This window comes from Macaca mulatta, chromosome X, assembly GCF_049350105.2.
Source record: "Macaca mulatta isolate MMU2019108-1 chromosome X, T2T-MMU8v2.0, whole genome shotgun sequence".
NCBI lineage: Eukaryota > Metazoa > Chordata > Mammalia > Primates > Cercopithecidae > Macaca > Macaca mulatta.
The window spans coordinates 53,628,718-53,651,786 of record NC_133426.1 but is presented as its reverse complement, the minus strand read 5'-3'; the positions used below and the strand labels follow the sequence as shown (position 1 = coordinate 53,651,786).

General features: G+C 40.6%; 1 pseudogene; it reads right to left on the bottom strand.

The window, feature by feature from the left end:
• Window positions 1–803: 803 nt before the first annotated feature.
• Window positions 804–23,069, bottom strand: part of LOC703397 (large ribosomal subunit protein bL32m pseudogene) — a 42,959-nt pseudogene continuing 20,693 nt past the window's right edge.

Sequence of the window (23,069 nt, the reverse complement as noted above, 5' to 3'; positions counted from 1 at the left end):
CCGCCTCCTGAGTTCACGCCATTCTCCTGCCTCAGCCTCCCAAGTAGCTGGGACTACAGGCGCCCACCACCTCGCCCGGCTAGTTTTTTGTATTTTTTAGTAGAGACGGGGTTTCACCGTGTTAGCCAGCATGGTCTCGATCTCCTGACCTCGTGATCCGCCCATCTCGGCCTCCCAAAGTGCTGGGATTACAGGCTTGAGCCACCGCGCCCGGCCTTGAATCAATATTTATCAGAGATATTGGTCTATAGTTTTCTTGTAGTGCCTTTGTCTAGCTTTGGTATCAGGAGAATGCTAGTCTCATTAAATGAGTTTAGAAGTTTTCCATCCTCTTCAATTTTTTTTTTTTTTTGGAAGAGTTTCAGGGGTATCTGTGTTCTTCTTTAAATGCTTTGTAGAATCCATGAGTGAACCCATAGGGTCCTGAGGTTTTCTTTTGGGAGGTTTTTGATTGCTGATTCAGTGTCCTTGCTAATTACAGATTTGTTCAGATTTTCTATTTCCGCATGATTCAGTTTTGGTGGGTTTGTTTTCTGGGAATTTGTCCCTTTCATCTAGGTTATCCAATTTGTTGACCTATAATTATTCACAGTAGTCTCTTAAGATCCTTTATATTTCTGTAAAATTGTTTTTTTTTTCTTGCTATAAATTTTACATTTTTTATTTTTGTTCTGGAAATTTTATATTTACTTAATCCTTATATGTAATAGAAACATAATCCATTGAGCCTTTGGATAAACAAAATTTTCAGCGTTTACTCATAATATATTCTTCAAATTATCCCACACAAAACTGCTTAGAAAGAATGTGTTAAACTATATTGATAATTAAAAAACAAGCACAACAACATAAAGAATCTTCCTCTATTTCAGGAGAAATGATTTACTGTGAAGCTATCCCTTTAACATCTTTGGTGTCAATTCTGGGTGAACCAAGATGGTCGCTTTCCGTCTCGTTCAATGATCCTCTTGCCCTGATCTTGTTCAGATGGTGTCTCTCCCGTGTACAGCACCACAGTCTCTATGGTGGGAGCCTTAAAAGGCCCCCCTTCTTGTTTCCCTATCTGTCCTCTGATTTCTGCAGTCTCCTTGTGCACTTTCTCATAGCAGTAGCCACAAAGGACATTTCTGTTTCAGATGACCACATTCAGGACAAACATCTGTATTGTTCTTTTTTTTTCATTTTCTTTTTGCGACAAAGTCTCGCTCTGTCGCCCAGGCTGGAGTGCAGTGGTGCGACCTCGGCTCACTGCAACCTCCGCGTCCCGGGTTCAAGCGATTCTTCTGCCTCAGCCTCCCGAGTAGCTGGGACTACAGGCGCATGCCACCATGCCCGGCTAATTTTTTTGTATTTTTAGTAGAGACGGGGTTTCACGATATTGGCCAGGCTGGTCTCGACCTCCTGACATCGTGATCTGCCCACCTTGGCCTCCCAAAGTGCTGGGATTACAGGTGTGAGCCTCCGTGCCCGCCTATACTGTTCTTAACTTTAATAAGCTTCTGAGGGTTTCTTCTCCTACACAAGTTAACTTCAATGGTGCATCTGTTTTTGAGAGCTGCAATCCAAAAGATACTGTACAAAAGGCTGGAATTCTCATTACTTCCACTGGTATCATTTGCTGGCTCTGTAAACATGGCTGGGCCCTGTACTGCTAATGCTGGTCCCCACGGAGGACTGGGAAAGCCCGGCCGGCTCTGCGGAAGCTTCCGCAGTAGTCGCTCCCAGTAGTTTCGAAGCAGTCCCTGGGCCACAGGCCACGGTGGAACCGTAACATTGGTTTTAACGTCCACTCTTTATTTCTGATTTTAGTTATTTGGGTCTTCTCTTTTTTTTTCTTAGTTAATCTGGCTAACAATTTGTCAATTTTGTTAATCTTCTCAAAGAAGCAACTCTTGATATTCTTGATTTTCTCGATTATTTTTCTATTTACTATTTCATTTTTCTCTGCTCCATTGTTTCCTTCGTTCTTCTAGCTTTGGGTTATTTTGTTTTTATTTTTCTAGAGCCTTACAGTGTAAAGTTAGATTGTTCATTTGAGATCTTTCTTTTTTTTAGTATAAGTGATTACAGCTATAAAGTTCCCTTTCCAGTGCAGTTGCCACATCCTACAAGTTTTGGTAAGTTGTATTTTCGTTTTCTTTTTCTTTTCTTTTCTTTTTTTTTTTTTTTTTTTGAGACGAAGTCTTGCTCTGTCGTCCAGGCTGGAGTGCAGTGGCGTGATCTCACTTCACTGCCACCTTCATCTCCCGGGTTCAAGCAATTCTCCTGCCTCAGCCTCCCAAGTAGCTGGGATTACAGGTGTGTGCCACCAAACCCGGCTAATTTTTGTATTCTTTGTAGAGACGGGGTTTCACCATGTTGGCCAGGCTGCTCTTGAACTCCTGACTTCAGGTGATCCGCCCACCTCAGCCTCCCAAAGTGCTGGGATTAAAGGCGAGAGCCACCGCACCCGGCCTGTATTTTCATTTTCATTCATCTCAAGATATTTCCTAATTTCCCTGGTGATTTCTTCTTTGATCCATTGGTTGTTTACAAGTGAGTTGTTCAATTTCCACGTTTGGTAATTTTCCAGTTTTCCTTCTGCTGCTGATTTCTGGTTTCATTCCACTGTGATTAGAAAAGACGCCGGGCGTGGTGGCTCATGTCTGTAATCCGAGCACTTTGAGTGGCTGAGGTGGGCAGATCACTTGAGCTCAGGAGTTTGAGACCAGCCTGGCCAACATGGTGAAACCTCACCTCTCCTGAAAATACAAAAATTAGCTGGGCATGGTGGTGCGTGCTTGTACTCCTAGCTACTCAGGAGGCTGAGACAGGAGAATCACTTGAACCCGGGAGGTGGAGGTTGCAGTGAGCTGAGATCGCACCCCTGCACTCCAGCCTGGGGGACAGAGGGAGACCTTGTCTCAAAAAAAAAAAAAAAAAAAAGAAAAGAAAAAGAAAAAGATACTTTGTATGTTTTCAATATTTTTAGATTTATTGACTTGTTTTGTGGCTTAACATATGGTCTATCCTAGAGAATGTTCCATGTGTACTTGAGAAATATGTGTATTCTGCTATTGGTGGGTAAGTGTTCTGTTATATCTAATTGGCCTATAGTGTGTACAAGTCCTCTATTTTTTTATTGATCTTCCATATGGTTGTTTTTTCTATATGAATGTGTAGTCTTGGAGCCCCCTACTATTATTGTAGTTCTGTTTATTTCTCTGTTCAATTCTTTTTTCTTTCTTCTTTTCTTTTTTGAGACAGTGTCACTCTGTCGCCCAAGCTGGAGTGCAGTGGTGCGATCTCAGCTCACTGCAACCTCTGCCTCCTGGGTTCAAGCAATTCTCTTGCCTCAACCTCCCAAGTAGCTGGGATTACAGGTGCACACCACCATGCCCAGCTAATTTTTTGTATTTTCAGGAGAGATAGGGTTTCGCCATGTTGGCCAGGCCGGTCTTGAACTCCTGACCTCAGGTAATCCACCACCTCGGCCTTCCAAAGCGCTGGGATTACAGGCGTGAGCCGCCACGCCCGGCCTTCTCCGTTCAAGTCTGTCAGTGTTTATTTTTTGTATTCAGGAGATCTGATATTTAACGAATATGTTGATAATTGTTCTACTTCTTGGTGCACTGACCATTTTATCATTATTTAATGTCCTTCTTTGTCTCTTGTAACAGTTATTGCCTTAATGTCTATTTTGCCTTATATTTGTATAGCCATCTCTCTCTGCTCTCCTTTGGTTAGTCTTTGCATGAAATACCTTTCTAAAAAAATTCATTATAGTAAGAACACAACATGAGATCTACTTTCAACAAATTTTAAGTTTACAAAATTTACAATATTGTTAACTATAGGCATGACGTTATATAACATATCTCTACAACTTATTCGTCTTGCATAACTGACACTTGATACCCATTGAATAGCAACTCCTCATTTCCCCTTTTTCCCAATCCCTGGCCACCACCATTCTATTATCTGGTTTTATGATTTTGATTATCTTAAATACCTCATCTAAGTAGAATCACACAGTATTTGTTCTATCACTGGCTTATTTTACTTAGCATAATGTCCTCAAAGTTCATTCATGTTGTCATATGTGGCAAGATTTCCTCCATTTTTAACACTGAATAATATTCCATCATAAGTGCATACCACAGTTTATTCATTCATCGATTGATGGACATTTAGGTTGTTTTCATATCTTGGTTGTGAATAATGATGTGATGAACATAGGAGTGCAAATATCTCTCCAAGTTCCTTATTTCAATTCTTTTGAATAAATAGCCAGAGATGGACTTGCTGGATTATATGGTAGTTCTGTTTTCACCGTGAGTATGTTTGTTGTGGGCTTTTCATTATGACCTTTATTACGTTGAGGTATTTTTCTTTTTTTTTTTTTTTTTTGAGACGGAGTCTTGCTCTGTCGCCCGGGCTGGAGTGCAGTGGCCGAATCTCAGCTCACTGCAAGCTCCGCCTCCCAGGTTTACGCCATTCTCCTGCCTCAGCCTCCCGAGTAGCTGGGACTACAGGCGCCCCACCTCGCCCGGCTAGTTTTTTTTTGTATTTTTTAGTAGAGACGGGGTTTCACCGTGTTAGCCAGGATGGTCTCGATCTCCTGACCTCGTGATCCGCCCGTCTCGGCCTCCCAAAGTGCTGGGATTACAGTCTTGAGCCACCGCGCCCGGCCGATATTTTTCTTCTATTCCTAGTTTGCTGAAAGATTTCATCATGAAAATGTATTAAATTTTCTTTTTAATTTTTTAAATTTTATTTTAGATCCAGAGGGTACATGCACTTGTTTGTTACATGGGTATTACATGAGTAATAGTAGGGGTTGGGCTTCTAGTGTACCCATCACCCAAATATTGGAACTTATATCTAATAGGTAATTTTTCAACCCTCACACCCTCGCAGCCTCCCCCTTTTTGAAGTCCTCAGAGTCTATTTTCTCGATCTTTATGTCCATGTGTACCCTTTGTTTAGCTCCCATTTAATAAATGAGAAATGCAATATTTGATTTTCTGTTTCTGTGTGAGTTCACTTAGGATAATCGCCTCCACTGCATCCATGTTGCTGCAAAGGAAATGATTTCATTGTTTTTTTATGATTGCATAGTATTCCATGGTGTATCTATATCACATTTTCTTTTTTTTAACATTTATTTATTTATCTTTTTTTTTTTTTTTTTGAGATGGAGTCTCGCTGTGTCGCCCGGGCTGGAGTGCAGTGGCCAGATCTCAGCTCACTGCAAGCTCCGCCTCCTGGGTTTACGCCATTCTCCTGTCTCAGCCTCCCGAGTAGCTGGGACTACAGGCGCCCGCCACCTCGCCCGGCTAGTTTTTTGTATTTTTAGTAGAGACGGGGTTTCACCGTATTAGCCAGGATGGTCTCGATCTCCTGACCTTGTGATCCGCCCGTCTCGGCCTCCCAAAGTGCTGGGATTACAGGCTTGAGCCACCGCGCCCGGCCTATTTATTTATCTTTGTATTTATTTTTTGAGATAGAGTTTCACCCGTTGCCCAGGCTGGAATGCAGTGGTGTGATCTTGGCTCACTGCAACCTCTGCCTCCTGGGTTCAAGTGATTCTCCTGCCTCAGTCTCCCAAGTAGCTGGGACTATAGGCGTGCGCCACCACACCCTACTAATTTTTGTATTTTTAGTAGAGACGGGGTTTCACTGTGTTGCCCAGGCTGGTCTCAAACTCCCGACCTCAGGTGATCCACCCACCTCGGCCTCCCAAAGTGCTGGGATTACAGGCGTGAGCCACTGCGCCCAGCCCTTAACTTTTGAGTTCAGGGGTACGTGTGCAGGTTTGTTAGATAGGTAAACTTGTGTCACAGGTGTTTGTTGTACAGATTATTTCATCACCCAGGTATTAAGCCTAGTACCCATTAGTTATTTTTCCTGGTCCTCTCCCTCCTCCCATCCTCCACCCTTCAATAGGCCGCAGTGTCTGTTGTTCCCCTCTATGTGTTCATGTGTTCTCATTTAACTCCAACTTGTAAATGAGAACATGCAGTATTTGGTTTTTTGTTCCTGTATTAGTTTGCTAAGGATGATGGCCTCCAGCTCCATCCATGTTCCTGCAAGGAACATGATCTTGTTCTTTGTTATGGTTGCATAGTATTCCATGGTGTATATGTACCACGTTTTCTTTATCCAGTTTACTATCATTGATGGGCATTTAAGTTGATTCCATGTCTTTGCTGTTGTGAATAGTGCTGCAATGAACATACATGTGCATGTGTCTTTATGATAGAATGATTTATATTCTTTTGGAAATATACCCAGTAATGGGATTTCTGGGTTTTGTTTTGTTTTGTTTTTTGTTTGTTTGTTTGGTTTGTTTTTGAGACAGTCTCGCTCTGTCACCCAGCCTGGAGTGCAGTGGCGTGATCTTGGTTCACTGCAACCTCTGACTCCTGGGTTCAAGCAATTCTCCTACCTCAGCCTCCCGAGTAGCTGGGACTATGCACCACCATGCCTGGTTAATTTTTGTATTTTTAGTAGAGACGGGTTTTCACCATGTTGGCCAGGCTGGTCTTGAACCCCTGACCTCGTGATCCTGCCACCTCGGCCTCCCAAAGTGCTGGGATTATAGGCGTGAGCCACTGCACCCGGCCAGTAGTTCTGTTTTTAGCTCTTTGAGGAATTGCCCCACTGCTTTCTACAATGGTTGAACTACTTTATACTCCCACCAACAGAATATAAGCATTTCTTTTTCTCTACAACCTTGCCAGCACCTGTTAATTTTTGACTTTTTAATAATAGCCATTCTGACTGGTGTGAGATGGTATCTCATTGTGGTTTTGATTTGCATGTCTCTAATGATCAACGATGCTAAACTTTTTTTTCACATACCTATTGGCCACATGTATGACTTCTTTTGAGAAGCGTCTCTTCATGTCCTTTGCCCACTTTTTAATGGGGTTGTTCTTCTAGTAAATTTGTTTAAGTTCCTTATAGATGCTAGATAGGAGACCTTTGTTGGATGCATAATTTGGAAACATTTTCTCCCATTCTGTTAGGTTGTCTGTTTACTCTGTTGATAGTTTCTTTTGCTGTGCAGAAGCTTTGTAGTTTAATTAGCTCCCATTTGTCAATTTTGGCTTTTGTTGCAATTACTGTTGGTATCTTTGTCATGAAGTCTTTGCCCATTTCTATGTCCAGAATATGCCACATTTTCTTGATCTACTCCATTGTTGGCGCATGCTTAGGTTGGTTTCATGACTTTACTATTGTAAATAGTGCTGCAATAAACATACAAGTTCTGGTTGTCTTTCTAATATAATGATTTATTTTCTCTGGGGGGATACCCAGTAGGTGGGATTGCTGGCTCAAATGATAATTCTCTTTTCAGTTCTTTGAGATATCTCCACACTGTTTTCTACAGAGGTTGAACTAATTTACATTCCCACCAGCAGTGTATGAGTGTTTCTTTTTCTCTACATCCATGCCAACATGTGTTGGTTTTTAACTTTTTAATAAAAGTCTTTCTGGCTTATGTAAGATGGTATCTCAGTGTGGTTTTAATTTGCAATTTTCTTAAATGCTTTTTGTGCATCTGTTGAGATAATTATGTGATTTTTTAGCTTTTATTCTACTAATGTGGTGTATCGCATTAATTGATTTTCATCGTTAAAACATCTTTGATACATTGGTGTTGTATGGGAAGTAAAATTTAGAAATCCTTACATCCCAGGGATAAATCCCACTTGGACATGGTGTATAATCCTTTTAATGTGCTGTCTGATTCAGTTTTGTAGTATTTTATTGAGGATTTTTACGTCTATATTCATCAGAGATATTGGCTGTTGTTTTCTTTTATGGTAATGTCTGGCTTTGTATCAGGGTAATGCTGGTCCCATAAAATGGGTTTTAAGCATTCCCTCTTCTTCATTTTTTGGAAGAGTTTGAGAAGAATTGGCATTAATTCTTCTTTAATTTTTATTAGGATTCACCAGTGAAGCCATCTAGTTCTGGGCTTTTTTTTCTTGGGAGGTTTTTAAATTACTGACTGAAAGTCCTTACTAACTATAGTTCTGCTCAGATTTTCTATTTCTTCATGCTTTAGTCTTAGTAGGTTGTACATTTGTAGGAATTTATCCATTAAATTTATCCATTAAATAAACTCTTCTTCTAGTTTATCCAGTTTTCTGGCATATAATTGTTCACAGTATTCTCTTATGATCCTTTTTATTTCTGTTGTGTTTATTTTATTTCTGTTGTAATATCTCTTTTTTCATTTATGATTTTATTTATTTGAGTCTTCAATCATTTTTAGTCAATTTTGCTTATCTTTAAAAAAAATTTTAGTTTTGTTGATTTTTTCTGTTGATTTTCTATTTTCCAGTTTGTTTATTTCTGCTCCAATTATTGTTATTTCTTTCCTTTTCCTAACTTTGGGCATAGTTTGTTCTTTTTTTTTCTAGCTCCTTGAATTGAAAGACAGGTTGTTTACTTGAGATATTTTTTCTTTTCTAATGTAAGCATTTCTTCCTATAAGCTTCTGTCTCAGTACTGCTTTGGCTACATTCCATTAGTTTGGATATGTTTTGTTCTCATTTTCATTTGACTTGTGGTACCTTCTCATTTTCTTTTTGATTTCTTTGACCTAATGGCTTTTCCAAAAGAGTGTTGTTTAATTTCCACATATTTGAAAATTTTCAGTGTTCCTTCTGCTATTGATTTCTAGTTGTATTTCACTATTATCAGAAAACTTATCTGGTATGATTTCAAACTTAAATTTGCTAAGAAATGTTTTTGGGCCGGGCGCGGTGGCTCACGCCTGTAATCCCAGCACTTTGGGAGGCCGAGGCGGGTGGATCACGAGGTCGGGAGATCGAGACCATCCTGGCTAACACGGTGAAACCCCGTCTCTACTAAAAATACAAAAAATTAGCCGGGCGTGGTGGCGGGCACCTGTAGTCCCAGCTACTCGGAGGCTGAGGCAGGAGAATGGCGTGAACCCGGGAGGCGGAGCTTGCAGTGAGCCGAGATCCGGCCACTGCATTCCAGCCTGGGCGACAAAGCGAGACTCCGTCTCAAACAAACAAACAAACAAACAAAGAAATGTTTTTGACCTAACATGTGGTCTATCTTCGAGATTCTTCCATGTGCACTTTAAAAAATGTGTATTCTACTGTTGTTGGGTGGAATATTCTGTATGTGTCTCTTAGGTCCATTTGGTCTATGGTGTTATTTAAGTCCTCTCTTTCCCTATTGATCTTCTATCTGGGTGTTTTATACATTATTGAAAGTGGGATATTGAAGTGTCCTACTATTATTGTATTGCTGTCTATTTCTTCCTGTCAATGTTTGCTTTATGAAATTAAGTGAACTGATGTTGGGTGCACGTGTATTTGTAACGATGATATCTTTCTGGAAGATTAGTCTTTTTATCATTATATAATGTTCTTCTTTGTCACTTGTGACAATTTTTGACTTAAATTATTATTTGTCTGATATGAGTATTGCCACCCCTTCTTTCTTTTGTTTACCATTTGCATGAGATTTTTTTCCATGCCATTACTTTCAGCCTCTGTGTGTCCTTAAATCTAAAGCGAGTTTCTTTTAGACAGCATGTAGTTTGCTCTTTTCTTTTTTAATATGTTCAGTTACTGTATGTCTCTTCACTGGGGAGTTTAATTCATTTGCATTTAAGGTAATTATTGATAAAGAAGAATTTACAATTGCCACTTCGTTAATTGTTTTGTGTTAGTCCTATAGTTCTTTTGTCTGTCTTTTCTTCTCTTGTTGTATTCCTTTTTGTTTGTTTTATTTTTTGTATTGATATGATTTGATTCCTTTCTCTTTCTCTTTTGTGTTTCCTGTACAGGTATTTTTGTGGTTGTCATTACCTTGGAATTTATATTAAAAATTTTATAACAGCCTATTTTAAGCTGATAACAACTTCAATTCAACTGCATATATATATGCTACATCGTAACTTTTCCACCCCATACATTTTATTGTCTTATTGTCAAGATTTTCACCTATTCACATTGTGTACATTTAAACATATTTTTAGTTATTATTTTTAATATTTTAATCTTTCAACTCATACTGGAATTAAGAGTGGTTAAGCCACCATCATTACAGTAATATAATTTTCTGTATTTGTCTATATATTTACCTTTATCAATGAGTTTCATACTTTCTTATGCTATCATGTTTATGTTTAGCATCCTTTTGTTTCAACTTGAATAACTCTCTTTAGCATTTCTTGTAAGGAAGATCTGGTACTGATGAAATTTCTCAGCTTTTATTTGTGTGAGAAAGTCTTTTATTTCTCCTTCGTTTTTGAAGGACTATATTGCAAGATGTAGTATTCTTGGTTGGAAGATTTTTTGTTTTTTTTTCCAACACTTTGTGTATATTATCTCATTCCTTTCTGGGCTACATAATTTCCTTTTTATTTAAACTTTTAAATTATTAATTGAAAAATTAGAACTGTATATATTTATGAGGTACAATATTATGTTATAATATATGTATACAGTGTGAAGTAATTAGATCAAGTGAATCGACGTATCCATCACCTCAAATACTTATCAATTTTTGTAGTGAGAAAATTTGAAATTTGCTCTCTTAGCAATTTTGAAATATGCAATACATTATTATTATTAACTATACTCACCATGCTGTGCAATAGATCTCAAAAAAATTTATTCCTCCTGTCTAACTGAAATTTTGTATCTGTTGACCAACATCTCTCAATTCCTCTTAACCCCTGGCCCTTGGTAACCACTATGCTGTTCTCTGCTTCTATAAGTTTGATTAACAGGTATATTAAGCTTGATTGACAGGTATATTAAGTTTTAGATTCCAAATATAAGTGAGCTCATGCAGTACTTGACTTTCTGTACCTAGCATATTTTATGTAGCATAATATCCTCCAGGTTCATCTTTTTTGTTGCAAATGGCAGGATTTCCTTCTTTTGAAATACTAAATAGTATTTCATTGTGAATGTATACATTTTCTTAATCCATTCATTTGTTGATGGACATTTAGGGTGATTCCATATCTTGGCTATTGTGAATAATGTTGCAATAAATATGGAAGTGCAGATATCTCTTTGACATACTGATTTCATATCCTTTGGCTGTATATCCAGTAATGGGATTTCTAGATCATATGGTAGTTATATTTTTAGTTTGTAGAACGTCCACACAATTTTCCGTGATGACTCTACTAATTTACACTCCCACCAACAGCATACAAGGGTTGCCCTTTCTCTGCATCCTTGTCAACACTTGTTATTTTTTGTCTTTTTGATACTAGCCTTCCTGACAGGTGTGAGGTGATGCCTCATTCTGGTTTTAATTAACATTTACATAATGATTAATGATTTTGTTCATTTTTTCACATATCTGTTGGCCATTTGTATGCACACACATCTCTCAAGAACACATAATGATTTTCAGCGACAGTCTAGTCCAAATCTGTTTGGGATAAAAAATAAATTAACTCAGTGGAAGCATAATATTGTTAGAGTACACCCAGATTTTGTCACTACACAGAACATTTAACTTTTTTTTTTTTTTTTGAGACGGAGTTTTGCTCTTGTCGCCCAGACTGGAGTGCAGTGGCATCATCTTGGCTCACTACAACCTGCACCTCCCAGGTTCAAGCGATTCTCCTGCCTCAGCCTTCCGAGTAGCTGGGATTACAGGCATGCACCACCGCGCCCAGCTAATTTTGTATTTTTAGTAGAGACGGAGTTTCTCCATTTGGTCAGGCTGGTCTTGAACTCCCAACCTCAGGTGGGAGTTCCTTGGCCTCCCAAAGTGCTGGGATTACAGGCGTGAGCCACTGCGCTCGGTCCAAAACATTTAACATTTTAATCATAGTAGGTAATATTTTCTGAGTGCTTACTCTGTATTGGGCACTAGAATTATCTTCATTTCATAATAAAAGGAAAGTAAGGCTTCCAGGTGTCATTCACTCAGGGTCACAAAGCTAATAAATGGAATAGGAAATGGCACCAGGACTGTCTAACCACAGTCAACCCACATAACTACATCACAGAGCTGTCCTGGTTTCCACCAGTAACATTTAGATTAATAGTGATAGCACAACTTTGTCTAAGATCAGTGGGGGTACCTGAGAGACCTTAGTTTAAGTAAAAAGACTATTCTGGTAAGTTTGCTTCCACGGTGAATTGACATCATTTCCTCTGAAGACAGAAAACTTCTACCAGCTTTTATTAAAAAAATTTTTTTGCCGGGCGCGTTGGCTCAAGCCTGTAATCCCAGCACTTTGGGAGGCCGAGATGGGCGGATCACGAGGTCAGGAGATCGAGACCATCCTGGCTAACACGGTGAAACCCCGTCTCTACTAAGAAATACAAAAAATAGCCGGGCGAGGTGGCAGCGCCTGTAGTCCCAGCTACTCGGGAGGCTGAGGCCGGAGAATGGCGTGAACCCGGGAGGCGGAGCTTGCAGTGAGCTGAGATCCGGCCACTGCACTCCAGCCTGGGCTACAGAGCGAGACTCCGTCTCAAAAAAAAAAAAAAAAAAATATTTTTTTTCATAAAACCATAACACTTAATTTTTTTTTTTCTTTTGAGACAGAGTCTCGCTCTATCGCCCAGGCTGGAGTGCAGTGGTGCAATCTTGGCTCACTGCAATCTCTGCCTCCCAGGTTCAAGTGATTCTCCTGCCTCAGCCTCCTGAGTAGCTGGGATTACAGGTGTGTGCTACTATGCCCAGCTAATTTTTGTATTTTTAGTAGAGACGGGGTTTCACCATGTTGGTCAAGCTGGTCTCGACTCCTGACCTCGTGATCCACCACCCTTGACCTCCCAAAGTGCTGGGATTACAGGTGTGAGCCACCCTGCCCAGCCAACACTTAAATTTTAGTTTTTATCAAAGTAATATATGTGCATCATTAAAAGAAATAAAATGCTACTAACGGGCACATAATAAAACCTAGCAATATCCTGTAGCACTTCTTCCCATTGCATGTCCTGCAGGAAACGACTTTCAACACTTTTAGCTGTTTCTTCAGAATTTACCATTCCCAAATCCCTTCTCCTTTGCCACCTCCAATTCAGAGGCTAAACAACCAGCTGTTTGCTTTCTTAGCTTCCTTTGTAGCTAAGGATGGCTGTATTATCCAGCTGTAGCCAATGAGATGTTTGCTGGGGGCCTTTTACTTCCTGAACAAAGACACTTACACAGCTAATGCCATCCCCTTCCTTATTTCTGCTTTGAATATAGTCGTGCTGTCTGGAGCTGTAACAACCATCTTGTGACCATGTAGGGATTAGCATGAGGATGAAGACAACATGTTAAGGAAGAAAGTCAGAAAGAGCCTGATTTATTGATAACATCATTGAGCAGCTGAACCCATGCCACCCTTCCTGTTAACTGAAAAATAAATAAATAGATAAATAAATAGAGCCATATGTGTTTAAGACACTGTCAGTTGGGTGTTTTTTGTTTGTTTGTTTGTTTTTACTTATGGCTGAAAGGAGTTTTAAGTGATGGACCACCATGATTCTTCATAATATTATTCATAATACACTTTTTTTTTTTTTTTTTTTTTTTGAGACGGAGTCTCGCTGTGTCGCCCAGGCTGGAGTGCAGTGGCCGGATCTCAGCTCACTGCAAGCTCTGCCTCCCGGGTTTTTACGCCATTCTCCTGCCTCAGCCTCCCGAGTAGCCGGGACTACAGGCGCCTGCCACCTCGCCCGGCTAGTTTTTTGTATTTTTTAGTAGAGACGGGGTTTCACCGTGTTAGCCAGGATGGTCTCGAACTCCTGACCTCGTGATCCGCCCGTCTCGGCCTCCCAAAGTGCTGGGATTACAGGCTTGAGCCACCGCGCCTGGCCCATAATACACTTATATTACTATTTTTATAACTTAGCAATTTGAGACATTATCTTTTGACATCTCCTTATGGTACAAGAGGATTTATCTCTTTTTTATCCCCTATTTTCTCTCCATTTACTCTTTTACTAGGTTTATATTCCAATTCCTAGTAAATCAGTAGTCACTACAAAGTCAAGACATGTGGTGTAATTACCTTTAAATTTTTGTTAATGTTTCTGGTTTTAATAATTGCTTGATTTTTTTCCACTTGAATGTGCCTAGCCTTTGTTTTTCACATTTGCTTCATCAGTTCATTTATAAACCTATGAGCATATTTTTTCATAAATGTGCAAACATATCAGCCCATTGATTTAAGAAGAACACAATAAAATGCTGACTTGGAGCTCTGTGTAAGGGGAAGGTGCTTGTCAAGTCTACTATTGGACTTCTCTTTAAGGTGACTGGATGGAGACTTGCACAATCTGCCAGAGGACCACTAAATACAGAATGTGGAGGTCATTGCCCTGGGACTGATTTCTTTGGTGAACTCTCTGATATTTTGCTGGAGCGTAGATACTTGGCTCTTGTGATTTCTACCCATGAAGTAAGGGGAAGGTGGAGGGAGATCAACTGTTCCAATTCACACTTTCAATTATCCTCTGGTTGAGCCTTTATGTCTTGCTCCCACCATCAGGATACCTTTACTGCGCCTCTCCAGGATTTGGCAGGGTAGATGAGCTCTCTCCCAGTGATCTCTTCCCACATGTGGACTCTGCTCATTCCTTCCCCTGCCCTGCTTTCTCCGTTACCACCCCTCCCACCCCTTTCTGCTTGCCAGAAAGTTATTGAAATCTCTTCACCACTGATAGGAACTCCTCCAGCTTTCTTTGGAGTTGTGAGTTTATACATTTGATTCCTTTACTCTTAATTTTTAGGATCTTGAGAGTTAGAGGAGATACATGCATTCAATCTTCTTGAATGGAAACCCAAATCTGCCACAGACTATTTGCATATGTCAGGTCTGTAGAGCAACATCTGTAAACCACTGACAATGGAAACAGCATGTGTTTGGGAATCTTATGGATTTGAGTTTGAATTCTTACTCTCTGACCTCTTTACTCAACTCACTTGTATCCATGGACCTTAATGTCCTCCTTTGTAAAGTGAGAATAATAATGTCTAATAATAATGTCTACTTGCTGGAGTTCTGGGAAGATTTCTGCAGATACTATATATAAAGCATTCAACAAAGGACATGGTAGATGTAGGTTTCAAAAAAACAGAAGTGATCATTTTTTAATGGAAGCAAGTGATTGGAAAGATTTAAATCAAGTTTTGTGAGGGGTGGGGGGCTTGGATGCCAGGATTTTACTATTCTTGACATTGAGGAGCCTTGGCAGACTTCTGAGCTAGAGAATGACTTGGTCCCAAATAATTTTTTGGATTTTTCCCTCATCTGGTCTAAGGAGGAAGCAAGAAGCCCTTGGCCCAGCAGCTCTTGGGTTAAAGTCTTCATATGCATCTGAGTTATTTGTAAGTGTTGTCATAGCAACCAGTTTGGCAATTGAGCCAGTGCTGCAAGCTCCTGACAGTCTGGAGTGGAGGGCAGTGAAAAAAGATGGAAGATTCAGAACTGGAGTTATCTGTAACTAGCATCTCACTTTTTTTATTTATCTGAAGCTTCCAGGTTAAGATGAGGGTGAGAGTCCTTCAGGGAACGTTATTGGATGTTAGAGACTCTCCTGTCCAATCAGGAGATTAGAGATATTTCTGATGTGAAAATAAGCTCTGAGAGGTCCAGCAGCTGACTCAAGGGCACAACAAAGTAGGAATGGAGACAGGACTAGACTTTTAAAAAAGGACTTAGGGTCACGGAACTGAAGCAAAATAAACCGGGAGGGGACCTTTGGAAATGTTTCGTCCACCTCCCCACCAACACACACATGCCTTTTTGTGTTGTTCATATGAAGAACCTGGACCCAGAGTGGTTCAGAACAGACTCAGCTTCACACAGCAATTCTGGTGGTGACTTGGGATCAAAACCCAGAGGACTCGGGCCTCACAGACCTGGGTATTTCCTGAGGAAGTGGCAGTCTAGGAGGCATGGTCCAGAGAAGCCCCTCTCTGCTGACTGCCAAGACAGGGCCTCCCAGGGTAACATTGATTTGACTGCCTTGGCTTCTGACTGCGTTGGTCTTTGAGCTCCTCAAATCCAACATGCAAGTGTCCAGGTCACATTTCCCCTCACCCATGCACTCCTTTGTCTGCATGTATGTGTGTCCTCCTGCCTGTGGCATTGCTGTTGCCCAAATGGCAGCCCAGCCCCACCCCACCCCGGACCAAGCACACCTGCCACATGCTTCCCATCCATATTGCCTACAGGGCTAGACATTTCTTGAACATTCTCTTATATAATTCATTCCTCACAATTATCATTCTCCATCTCCCAGTTTAGCAGGTGGAAACCTAAAGGACCAGAGAAAGATAGTGACTGGCCCAAAGTCACACAGTGAGTCTTAGCCCGAATCCCTCCTCCTCCTAATGATCCTCCTCATTTTATATGTTTCTGCCCATTTTATCCCACACTGATTTCTCAGTGCTCAGAGTTCCTCTGGCACTTATTTTTGTCTTAATCACCCCCTTAAACTTGTGCAATTTCCTCTGTGTTCTCTGCCTTATGTGCAGCCTAAAATCCTCCTGTTTCCTCATAGCAAATCCACCAAGTCTAGTTGACCTTCTCTGTTCTGCCTTTCAAATCCACCTTCTTTCCTCATCCTCTGCCACTATCCTGTTTCAGTCTCAAAACCCCTCAAATGAACAACCTCAAGTCCACTCTCTAGCCCCCTGCTTCCAGAGTGGCCATTCACTGCATGAATTCAGGTGCATAAATGGTTCGGTGATGAATGAAATTTGGATTCAGCTCTATGATTGTGCATTGTTGCTTAAGAGAGCCTGCTTGACATCACTTGTTGCCTGCTAGTTTTCCCTCTGCTCCAGGATATGAATTCTCTAGGAGGGGGTTTGGGTCAGTTAATTCAGAGTAATGTGACCCAGCAGTCCAAGTTAGATCTAGTAAGATCTTGAGCAATGAGGTGTGGTGGAAGAAAAGGCATACAGGATGGAAATTGAGAGGGCTTATGAAGTAGGTGCTATTGTTTCCTCCCGCCCTTATAGGTAAGGAAACTGAGGCCCAGGGAGACAGTTCTAAGAGGAAAGTTTATAACAGTGAACCATACATGAAGAAAAAAGAAACATCTCAAATAAACAACCTAACCTTACACCACAAGGAACTAGAAGAGCAAACTAATTCCAAGGTTAGCATAAGGAAGGAAATAACAAAAATCAGGGGATAAAGGAAATAGAGCCTAGAAAAGCAATAGAAAAAAATCAATACAACTAATAATTAGTTTTTTGAAAATACAAATAAAATCAAATCTTTAGCTAGACGAAGAAAAAACAAAGGAGACTGGGTGTGGTGGATCACGCCTGTAATCCCAGCAATTTGGAAGGCAGAGGTGGGCAGATCACCTGAGGTCAGGAGTTCGAGACCAGCCTAACCAACATGGTGAAACCCCATCTCTACTAAAAATACAAAATTTGCTGGGCATGGTGGTGCATGCTTGTAGTCCCAGCTACTTGGGAGGCTGAGGCAGGAGAATCACTTGAACTGGGCAGGTGGAGGTTGTGGTGAGCCGAGGTCACGCCATTGTACTCCAGCCTGAGAAACAAGAGTGAAACTCCGTCTCAAAAAAAAAAAAGAAAAAGAAAAAGAAAAAAAAACAGAAAGAATATACATATAAAATCAGAAATGAAAGAGGAAACGTTACAACTGATACCAAAGAAATATAATGGATCATAAGAGACTTCTGTGCACAATTATATGCCAACAATTTGGATAACCTAGAAGAAATTGATAAATTTCTACAAACATACAACCTATTAAAACTGGGCTGTGAAAAAGTAGAAAATCTGAACAGACCAATAACAAGTAAGGCAACTGAATCAGTAATCAAAAATTTCCCAAAGAAGAAAAACCCCGGATCTGATTGCTTCACTGGTGAATTCTACCAAACATTTAAAGAATAATTAATACCAATTCTTCTCAAACTCTTCCAAAAAATGGAGGAGGAGGAAACACTTCCTAACCCTTTAACAAGACTAGCATTATCCTGGTACCAAAACCAGACAAAGACACCTTAAGAAAAGAAAACTGACCGGGCACAGTGGCTCACACCTGTAATCTCAGCACTTTGGGAGGCCGAGGCAGGTGAATCACCAGAAGTCAGGAGTTTGAGACCAGCCTGGCCAACATGGTGAAACCCCGTCTCTACTAAAAATACAAAAATTAGCCGGGCATGGTGGTGTGCCTGTAATCCCAACACTATGGGAGGCTGAGGCGGGCAGATTACAGGTCAGGAGATAGAGACCACCCTGGCCAACATGGCGAAATCTTGTCTCTACTAAAAAATACAAAAATTAGCTGAGCGTGGTGGTGGGTGCCTATAGTCCCAGCTATTCTGGAGGCTGAGGCAGGAAAATCACTTGAACCCAGGAGGCAGAGGTTGCAGTGAGCCGAGATCGTGCCACTGCACTCCAGCCTGGCAACAGAGTGAGACTCCAAAAAAAAAAAAAAAGGACAAATACTGCATGGTCTGATTTATATGTGTAATCTAAAAAAGATGAACTTGTAGAAAAAGAGTGCAGAAGTATAGTACCAGGGACCAGGGACCAGGAGCTAAGGGAACCAGGGAGATGTTGGTGAAAGGATGTAAACTTTCAGTTAAAGATGAATAAGTTCTGGGGACCTAATGCACACAACCTGATGACTACAGTTAATAATGATGTATCATATACTTGAAATTTTCTAGGAGAGTAAATGTTAAGTATTTTTTACCACAAAAAATAACTATGTGAGGTCATAGATATGTTATTAGCTTGATCATGATAATCATTTCACTTTGTATATGTTCATCAAAACATCACATTGTGCATCTTTATATATATAATAAAAATTAATAAATGGATGAATGAATGAATTGACTTAAAATTTTAAGAAAAAGAAAATTTAGGGCCAGGTGCAGTGGCCCACTCCTGTAATCCCAGCAATTTGGGAGGCCAAGGCGGGCGGGTCACTTGAGGTCAGGAGTTCAAGACCAGCCTGACCAACACGGAGAAACCCCGTCTCTACCAAAAATACAAAATTAGCCAGGCATGGCGGTGCATGCCTGTAATCCCAGTTACTTGGGAGGCTAAGGCAGGAAAATTGCTTGAACCCAGGAGGTGGAGGACGCAGTGAGCTGTGATTGCACCACTGCATTCCAGCCTGGGTGATAGAATGAGACTCTGTCTCGAAAAAGAAAGAAAGAAAGAGAAAAAGAAAATTTGGGGAAAATCACATCCTATCTACCACCCAAACATGACCAGTGTTAGCACCTTGGTGTATTTAGTCTGTATTCTAGACCTTAACAAATAAACAGAACATAGTTGGGATCAGTCTGTACAGTCAATGTTATGCTGCAATTTGCATGTAAACATTTTCCCATTAGAATTCTTTATAAACATTATTTAAATGACTTCAAAAATACGTCACTGAATAGATATACTTATGGAATTCTTTCCTGTGTGGGTTTTGGCATTTCTTTCTTTCTTTTTTTTTTTTTTTTTTAATTTGTTTGACCACGTTTTAGGTTTGATTTTCTGTGTCTTATTTTGGAGGTAATGTAAAGGATTGTTGTTTGAAAGAGGTTAGGAAAAATAAGTAGGCTTTTTGGAAACAGTAGTATTTGAGGGGAACTTTGGAGTGTGTAATACATGCACAGGGTAAACCCTTCAGACAACATAGGAAAGGATACAGTGAAAATTAAGTTTCTTTTTCACTGCTCACCCTCAGGTCCCCAGTTCTCCACTGGGGATCACCACTGTTACCACTTTGTATGGCCTTTGTGTGGCTACTCTAAGCCCATACAAGTATGTGTGTGTGTTTTCTTTTATATATGTATTTTGAAAATTTCAGGCCGGGCGTGGTGGCTCAAGCCTGTAATCCCAGCACTTTGGGAGGCCAAGACGGGCGGATCACGAGGTCGGGAGATCGAGACCATCCTGGCTAACATGGTGAAACCCCGTCTCTACTAAAAAATACAAAAAACTAGCCGGGCGAGGTGGCGGGCGCCTGTAGTCCCAGCTACTGGGGAGGCTGAGGCAGGAGAATGGCGTAAACCCGGGAGGCGGAGCTTGCAGTGAGCTGAGATCCGGCCACTGCACTCCAGCCTGGGCGGCAGAGCGAGACTCCGTCTCAAAAAAAAAAAAAAAAAAGAAAAAAAAAGAAAATTTCAGGCTTACTCAAAATTTCTAAGAAAAGCACAAGGAACTCCTGTGTACACTTCACTCAGATTCCCTACATGTTAACATTTTCTCACATTTGCTTTATCCTACTCTATTTATCCCTCTCTCTCATATATGTGTCTGTGTTCGTATGTTTACTTCTTTTTTCCCCTCAACAAGCTGAAAATCAGTTGCAGACATTAGTACCCCATTACCCTTAAATACTTCTGGGTGTATTTTCTAAATCAAGGGATTATCTTATGTAAACAGAGTAATTATCAAAATCAGAAAACTAAAAAATATGTAATACTATTAAATATATAATCTACAGATCTTATCAGAACTAGCCAATTTCCTCAGCAACATTCTTTATAGCAAAAGAAATAAACAAATCATGTGCATTTAGATTTAGTTGTCATATCTCTTTAGTCTCCTACAATCTGGAAAAGATCCTTGGTCTTCTTTTTTTTTTTTTTTTTCCCAGATGGAGTTTTACTCTTGTTGCCCAGTCTGGAGTGTAATGGTGTGATCTTGGCTCACTGCAACCTCCGCCTCCCTGGTTCAAGCGATTCTCCTGCTTCAGCCTCCCAAGTAGCTGGGATTACAGGCATGTGCCACCATGCCCGGCTAATTTTGTATTTTTAGTAAAGACAGGGTTTCACCATGTTGGTCAGGCTGGTCTTGAACTCCTGACCTCACGTAATCCACTCACCTTGGCCTCCCAAAGCACTGGGATTACAGGTGTGAGCCACCGCACCCGGCCTCGGTCTTTCTTTATGGTTCATAACATTGTCATTTTTGGAGTTCAGGCTTGTTATTTGTAGGCTGTCCCTTAATATAAGTTTGTCTGATGTTTCCTCATGATTACACTCAGGTTATGAATTTGTTTTTGTTTTGTTTTGTTTTGTTTTGAGATGGAGTCTCGCTCTGTTGCCCAGGCTGGAGTGCAGTGGCATGATCTTGGCTCACTGCAACCTCTGCCTCCCAGGTTCAAGCGATTGTCCTGCCTCAGCCTGCTCAGTAGCTGGGATTACAGGCACCCACGACCATGCCAGGCTAATTTTTGTATTTTTAGTGGAGACAGGGTTTCACCAGGTTGGCCAGGCTGGTCTCGAACTCCTGACCTCAGGTGATCTGCCAGCCTTGGACTCCCAAAGTGCTGGGATTATAGGCGTGAGCTGCCACACCTGTCCAGGTTATGCAGTTTGATGGGACTATAACAGAAGTGATGCTGTGTCCTTTTCAGTGCATTGTGTCAAGAGATACATGATGTCTAATAGTCCCATTAATATTGATCCTAACTTTGATCACTTGGGTAATATAGTGTCCACCATGTTTCTCCACTGTCAAGTTAATTAATAAGTATCTTGTGGATAGATGCATTGTGCTTATGTAAATATACTGTTACTCAAACTTCTACCCACCGGTTTTAACATTCACTGATGATTCTCTCTGGAAACAATTATTATGGTCATGGTTGCCAAATGGAGATTTTCTTTAAAAAAATTTTTTTTTAAATTTTTGTTTTAGTTTTTTTTTTTTCCACGACAAAGTCTTGCTCTTTCTCCCAGGCTGGAGTGCAGTGGTGTGATCTCGGCTCACTGCAACCTCTGCCTCCCAGGTTCAAGCAATTCTCCTGCCTCAGCCTCCTGAGTAGCTGGGATTACAGATGCGCCCACCACGCCTGGCTAATTTTTGTATTTTTGGTAGAGGCGGGGTTTCACCATGTTTGTCAGGCTGATCTTGAATGCTTGACCCTGTGATATGCCTGCCTCAGCCTCCCAAAGTGCTGGGATTACAGGAATGAGCCACCGCGCCCAGCCAGATATTTTCAAATGTATTCTTTTGACATGTATTAGTTAACTTTCCAGTGTAAGGGAGCACTTTCCCTTCTACATTTATGTATTTATATCCTCATGAGCTCATGGTTGTTGACTTAGTTCATTTTGTGTTGCTATAACAGAATCCCCGAGGCTGGGTAATTTATAAAGAAAAGAGGCTTACTTAGCTCCTGAATCTGCAGGCTGGAAGTTCCATGGCGTAGCCCTGGCTTCTGATGAGGGCTTTTGTGCTGTGTCATAATGTGGCAGAGAAGGTCGAAGAAGAGGTGGACATATGCAAAGAGACAAAATATGAAGGGGTGTCCTGGCTTTATAACAACCCTCTCTTGGGATAATTAATCCATTCCTGTGAGAACTCACCCAGTCTTGCCAGAGTGAGAACTCACTCACTACCTCCAAAACAGCACCAAGCGATTCATGAGGAATCTGGCCCCATTACACAAACACCTCCCACTAGGCCTCACCTCCCAACACTGCCGCACCAGGGATCAAAATTCAACATGAGTTTTGGTAGGAACAAACAAACCATATCCAAACCACAGCAGTTGTCTATTTTACTCAATGGGTTATAACACATTAATAAATATTGTTCTTTATTCTGATGTTCAAATACCCTATATTTGACCAGTAGGAAGGCCTCCAAACTCCTGTGTCCTTTGGCATGTCTCCATCTTACTTTGAGCACCTCCTTGATTTCTGGTACCACAAGATGCTCTAGGTTGATCTTGTATTTTAACTACCACAGTCCTGGAATCAGCCATTTTTTCAAAGAGTCCTGATTCTTTTCGGTAGAGAATAGAATTTTAGAAAAAGAGCAGGAGTAGCTATACTTATTTTAGACAAAATAGATTTCAAGACAAAAACTGTAAGAAAAGACAAAAAAAGTCACTATATAATGATAAAGGGGTCAATTCAGCAGGAGAATATGACAATTTTAAGTATATATGCACCCAGAACTGGAGCATCCAGATATATAAAACAAATATTATTAGACCTAAGAGAGAGATAGGCCCTGATATAACAGCTGGAGACTTCAACACCCCATTTTCAGCATTGAACAGATCTTCCAAACAGAAAATCAACAAAGAAACATCAGACTTAATC